Source organism: Oryza sativa, chromosome 3 (genome assembly GCF_034140825.1).
Source record: "Oryza sativa Japonica Group chromosome 3, ASM3414082v1".
NCBI lineage: Eukaryota > Viridiplantae > Streptophyta > Magnoliopsida > Poales > Poaceae > Oryza > Oryza sativa.
Window position 1 is genome coordinate 30,122,719 of NC_089037.1, and position 6,936 is coordinate 30,129,654.

Consider the following 6,936-nt stretch of genomic DNA (forward strand, 5'->3'; position numbering starts at 1 on the left):
CTTGATTGCCAGTTTCTATCAAAATTTTATCTTCTCTCTTTGCGTTTTTCTTTTTTCTCTCTGGTCCCGCAGAATTTTATTAATTCCTTTTATTCACATTTTATATGCTTATCTTCAAATTATATATCAGATATTGTATGGGCCCCATAACAACAGCGCATTAGGACGTTAAACCAAACTTTGGACCACAGCTAGCTAGCTCCCCAAGTACACGCTGGTGTGTCTCTAACAAAAGAAGTACACACACTTGTGCACGGCCACGTTTTGCACACTATGCACTTGCATAGTTGCATTGCACCCCACGCGCTCGCATCCGGAAGTCCGGATCACCGGAACGCTTTGCGCGCCGCCTCGACCAGACGACCACGTAAGCGCGATCGAGCGGCGGGCTCGTACGTTTCGGCCTGGAAATCCTCCGATCTGGACCTGTCTGTGTACGGCGTGGGTTTACTGGGCCGTGGTGGTCGTGGCTAAAGGAAAGAGTTTGACTCCCTTAAAAAGTCACCCGAATCTAATCCGTAGCCCTCAATCGTAAAACCAGATAGGATGACTCTCTAAACTATTCAAACTAGTGCAATTTGACTCCCTCAGCGGTTTTGCTGACGTGGCGGTGTTGACCCGATCTTCATCCCACGTGGCACTTATGTGGCATTACAATTAAAAATATTTTGTGGGACCCGTCTGTCATTTACACACAAAATATACTGTGGGACCCACATGTCATCCTTTCTCTCTCCAACCCTTCTTCCTCCCCCCTCTCTCTCCCTTCTCTCTCTTTTCTCCTGCAGCCGCACCCGCTGAACATGCCGGTGTAGTTGAACCCGTGCGCCACCTCGCCGGTGCTGGACACCACGATGAGCCCGATGAACCCTTCGTCCAGCCGTTCCTTGACGCAGTAGTCGATGGCCTCCTGCAGCCCGGCGCCCCTGTACTCCATCACGGCGGCGACGTCGCACGCCAGCGTGGAGCGTATGATGGCCTTGCCTTCCCCCGACCCGATCAACGGCGAGTCGCCGATGCGCCCGGTCATCTTGTTCATCAGCCCGCCCGTGGACATGGCCGCCGCAGTGTGGCCGTTTGAGTGCACCACTGCGCAACCCACCATCTCCGGCGTGGGATACGGCAGTCAAACTACTTGTACCAATTAATCACAGGATGTCACGGTTAGATGTTAGCAATTTTTATAGGCGAATTGGTAACATGAGTCAATGCGCTGATCGACGAACCAAGATGCTATTGGCCTCCTTGGCGAGCTTCAGCATGCCGACGTTGTCCTCGGTGATGAAGTAGCTATTGTCCACGACCTCAAGACCTTGCAAACAGTGACCACAAAGAAAAAAAATCAGACCAGTCCATGACCTCAAGATCTGCAGGACTCGGGTGGACCACGCTGGTAGGACGGATTTGTCCTGCAGCTGCTGGTCCTGCCAAAATTCGACTGGATTCCATGGCGGCCGCGCCTTGCTACCCCACACCGGCGCTGCACTTGCATCTGCTAGGCAACGCTGTGCACATGCATGTTCTCCGAGCAGAAAGAAACAGAGGCGGCACCCCCTGCCGGCGCAGACCGGGAGGCACGGCTAGGGCCGGCGGCATCTCAGGTTTCGCCGTCTACATTAGCCCTCCCGTTCGTCCCAGCCTGGCGCGGCACCATCATGGGGGAGGCCACCGGCCAGACGCCCCCGCCTTCTCCAGCGAGCTGAGGCCGTCGCCGCTCCACCACCTCTCCTCCGACTCTCTGCCGTCGCCGCCGAAGCCGCCGCTCGACCCGCTCAAGTTCCTTCCTTCGCGCCAGCCCTCACCCTGCCGCCGCCGCCGCTCCAGATTCCGCACCGAATCTGGAGGAAGAGAAACATACAGAGAAGGGAGAGAGAGGGGGAAGGAGGATAGATAAAGGATGACATGTGGGCATCGCAATTTTTTTTCATGTGAATGACGAATGGAGCCCATATAGTTTTTTATTTTAATGCCATATAAGTGCCACATCAACAACACATATCAGGTCAACATCGCCACGTCAGCAAAACCGCCATCCAAAACCACTGAGGGAGTCAAATTGCACTGGTTTGAATAGTACGGGAAGTCATCCTATCCGGTTTACTTTTGAGGGTCACGGATTAGATTAGGGTCACTTTTAAGGGAGTCAAAGTGGACTTATTCCGTGGATAAATGGGGCTTTAGTGGTGGAATGGGCTGTAATGTAGCCTGTGGCCGTCGAAAAGCTGCGTCACCGTTGGGCTTTCGCTGACGGCCTCGTAGCGCCGGCCGCCCGCTTTGCTCGCTCGTGTTGCTATCAAGTTCACGTTAGGTCCCTATATTTGTCGTCCAATCTGATTTTCATCCCTGAACCGTAAAACCGGATATAACACATCCCTCAACTTACAAAACCAGTGCACATAACATCCTAAGGCGGTTTGAATAGTGGTTTTGGCTGACGTGGCGCCTACGTGGCTGGTTTGACTAGTTCTCCGTCCCACGTGGCATTGACGTGGCGCTTACGTGGCAATTATATCTCGAAAAAATAATAAAACCGTGGGCCCACATGTCAGCTAAAAATAATAATAATTTTAAAATGGTGGGGCCCACGTTGGCCCACATGTCAGTTACAAAACAAAATAAATAGGGTGGGCCACACGTGTCAGTCTGTAGCGATTTCTTTCTCCCCACTTGACCATCTCCTCCAATCTAGCAATCCCCATCCGCGGACGGCGGTTGCTGCGGTGCTGGCAGCGCACAGCACACGGAGGGTAAGCGGAGGGGAGTGGGGGCGTGGCCAGGCTCTCGGCCTCCGGGGCGCAAAGCTGCCGCGGCGTCATCTGCTCCGGGCAGCGCCGCGGCGTGGCTAGCCGCCAGGGCCCAGGGGCTCAGCCGCTCAGGCGAGCGGCCACGCACGCGCATGAGCGTAGCGCAGGCAGAGCAGAGGAAGGGGCAAGCAGGGCGGAGGGCACAACAGCAGTGCAACCGTGCAGCACCAAGCAGCAACAACAAGCAAGCTAACTAGCCACTCAAGCAGATTGAAATTGTGAACTAATAGCTCTGTATCTTATTAACCTGAAATAATGGACTATAATTCGATGTTTGCTTCAAGAACCTACATCCACACCTTTACATACTCACCAGCGAGCGACGGTCAAAGAGGCGGGGCTGGTACGGTGGAGCCATGGTAGAGGAGCGGCGTGCGACTGCGACTCGGCGGCAACCGGCTCGCCGGCCTCCTCTTCCCCCTCTCCCGCCAGCACAGCCGGCCGCCGTGGTATCCTCCTCCTCCTCCGCGGTGGCGGCGGTGGGCGGTGTCGAGCTCCCGTCCGCGCGCCGCTGCGACTCGGCGGCCGGCGGAGCCAAGCGGAGGGCGCCAGCCTCGTCGTCGTCGTCTTCCGGCGCGCAGCGGCGCGAAGCTGGCGGGGCGGGGCGGAGCGGGCGGGCGAACGGCGGCGCGAAGCCGACGGGACGGAGTGGGGCAGCGGCGGGCGGACGCGCCGGCGGAGTCTCCTTGAGGTCGTCGTCCCCGGCACCGCCGAGACCGTGGCCAGAGAGGGGATAGGGGAGGAAGAAGAGATGGGGTGAGAATGACATGCGGGGCCCACGTGGGCCCCACCATTTTTTATTCATTTGTGTGTGAAACTGACATGTGGGTCCCATGGGGTTTAATATTTTTTTTTATCGAATTGCCACGTCACCGTCACGTCAATGCCACGTGGGATGAAGACCTAGTCGTAGGCGCCACGTCAGCCAAAACCGCCCTTCATACTGTCGAGGGATCTCGTTTGTCCGGTTTTTGTAAGTTGGGGGACGGGTTGTACCTGGTTTTGCGGTTAAGGGACGAAAATCGGACTAGCCAACTAATAGAGGGACCTAAAGTGAACTTATTCCTTCGCTAGTTGCCATTGAACTACTCCCTTCGTACTGTAATATAACAAGCTTATATTCATAGTACTAGCTTCAATAACAACATATTCTATGTTTTATATTTTAGAGTGAATAGGATAAAGGGGACAGATAGGTAAGGGCATGTTTAGATCTCTACCATATTAATCCATTAATAGTGCTAATATCTAGGTAATCTTTGGCACTGTTAATGAATTAGAATGAATTAGTAAGGTAGTATTATCAGATCATGTTTGGATTGGGATTAATATAAAGCCAAAATTTGCGAAGTGATTTAGTTCAACTGGTTCGATTTATTGTGGTGGAACCAACCCACCGGGGTTCAAATCATAGATTTGACACGAGTGCTTACATTTACGGATAATTATTCTTTCGGTGGTAGACAACGTACCCGACTACCCGTCGAACGCCCATGGTGACTTCGTCAATCTCAAGATATGTCGACCTAATCTTTCGGAGATGCTCGTAGAGGTAGGGTGTGCGTGTGTGTTTATATGGTGAGTGCACGCGCATTGTGGGAACTTGTATTTGTTCTGTGTTTCCCGAAAAAATCATAGTGAAGAAACTTCTAGAATTTAGCTAAATAAAACATGGGCACTATCAATTTGGTTGGCCTTAATCCAAACTAGCACATTTACTATTTATATTGCTAAAAAAATGGTTTTACACATTTAGGTATCAATCCAAAATGTCCCCAAGTCTTTTGTCGTTTATCTCACTTGTATATTTCTTCTTCGATTTTTTATACTGCCAATGTAGAAAATAAACTTAGTAATCCAGTTCAATATGGACAGTGGGATTGTCTACTTCTTACATCGAACTCTAGTTATCTCTGCACCAACTTATTCTACCGACTAAAGTTGCTCAGAAATTGATTCTCGACACTCCTTGGGATGCATGGATATGTAAGAGTAGGATTTTTTTATGAGTTGGAGGAGAGAGAGGAAGAGAGAGAGAGCATGAGCATGCGACTAACCAGTCGCCTGTGATGTCCACACAAAAGTCTTTCCATGTCTGCTTCCTTATCGTCTTCGATGTGGTTGCGAAAACCAAGTTTTTTAGCTAGTTACCATAACAAAACGAGAAGTAGATGTAGGTTTTGGGTGAAGGGACTTCCACAGTGGGCCAAAGTGGAGTTTCTATTGATGAGGTGAATGTATGTGCATTTTCGACCATGTTTAGTAGGGTTTCAACTCCTAAATATAACTTTAGGAGCTAAGTCTATAGTGGAGTTATAGAGCGTTCCGAACCCCACCCTATCTCTCTAGTTTATTTTTTTCGGATCACTCTAGTCTGCTCTGCTTTCTTTTCGAGTGAAACTAAAGTCGTTTGGTTGGGTTCAACTCTAAGAGAAGTGGAGCTAAAGCTAAAGCTTTGTCAAACAGACCTTTCGTTACCCTCAGTTAGGGGAGAGCAACAATGGATTCCTAATAGTACTCCATGTCTAAATGCATTGATTATGAAAGATCACAGGGTTAGATAAAAACTTGGTAAAAATGAGGTATGATGTAAGTTGTGAATCAAACTGAATATTGACTAGATATAATATAATGCTAATCTAGACAATAACATTGAACATGAAACAATTACACATACAACACAGATACATATGACATGCATTCGATTGCTTTCTATAGCGGGCAGCGCTTTCGGTAACAAGCAACCAAGCATGTTCATACTACTGATAATATATTAATTTGTTTTCACTATGAATGATATGTGACATATATCCAAACACTCGTGAATCAATAATGAGATCCATTACCTCTCTAAAATCTGAACAGGCATGCACGTGTGATTGTCATTCCGAATCAAAGTGGTTTCTGTCAAACGGATTCACCAGACCAATTGGCAGACCCCTTTAGAGCATGTATAATAGCAGACTATAAGACAACCAGAAACACTAATGTGCGATTGATCGCTACCGCGATGGGTAGCGATCACCACCCCTCCCCCCTCCCTCCCTCCACGTTTCCTTTTTTGGTACCGCATTACTTTCCTATTTTAGTAAATTTATACACCTAAAGTTTATACGCCTAAAGTTTATAGTCCCAAAGTTTATAAATCAAAAGTTTATATATTCAATTCAAATTTAAATTTGAATTCAAATATTTTTTATAGTATCTCTATACATCTAAAGTTTATACACCTAAAGTTGTAGACCCAAAGTTTATAAATCAAAAGTTTATATATCCGACTTCAAATTTGAATCGGGTATATAAACTTTAGGTCTATAAACTTTAGGTGTATAAACTTTAGATGTATAGAAATACTATATATGAAAAAAATTTGAATCAGATATTTGAATTCAAATTCAAATTTGAATCGGATATATAAACTTTTGACTTATAAACTTTAGGTGTATAAACTTTAGATGTATAGAAATACTATATATAAAAAATATTTGAATTCAAATTCAAATTTGAATTGGATATATAAACTTTTGACTTATAAATTTTGGTCTCTAAACTTTAGATGTGTAAACTTGAGGTGTATAAATTTACTAAAATAGGAAAGTAATACGGTGCCAAAAAAAGAAAACCAGGTGGAGGGAGGGAGGGGGAGGAGGGGGGCCTACCGATCGCTACCAGATCGGTAGGGCGATCGATCGCCCATTAGAACTACCCTAAGACAACTATAAACACATTTTGAGAGGATAAAATAAAAGAGAGAAAAGTAGCGGACTACAGATTTGTTGCCAGCTGTAGCACGAACTCTAATATGCATGTGTGTATGATAGGTGAGTCCATATATTAATTGTATAGTATATGTTTATATATAGCTATGGTATAAATTGGCTATAAAATTAACTATAATTCATTTGGAGCGGGTAGTTGGCCATACCCTTGCTATTATACAACCCTAACTTACACTCCAACTACCACGGTAGGAACCAATCACAATGAGGGGCTTACATACCGGACCCACAAAAGATAGCGCAAAGAAAAATGGGATCAATCTTGAACTGACAAAGAGGGCCCACATAGCAGCCAGACACGACTTGTGGACTCTGCCAAACTTAAACCCCAGCAACTCGGCTTCCTCAGCCCT

At 47.3% G+C, this 6,936-nt stretch overlaps 1 pseudogene; it reads right to left on the minus strand.

The window, feature by feature from the left end:
- Positions 1–618: 618 nt before the first annotated feature.
- LOC136355687 (probable isoaspartyl peptidase/L-asparaginase 2) lies at positions 619–3,162 on the minus strand (annotated as a pseudogene).
- Between the last annotated feature and the right edge of the window lie 3,774 nt (positions 3,163–6,936).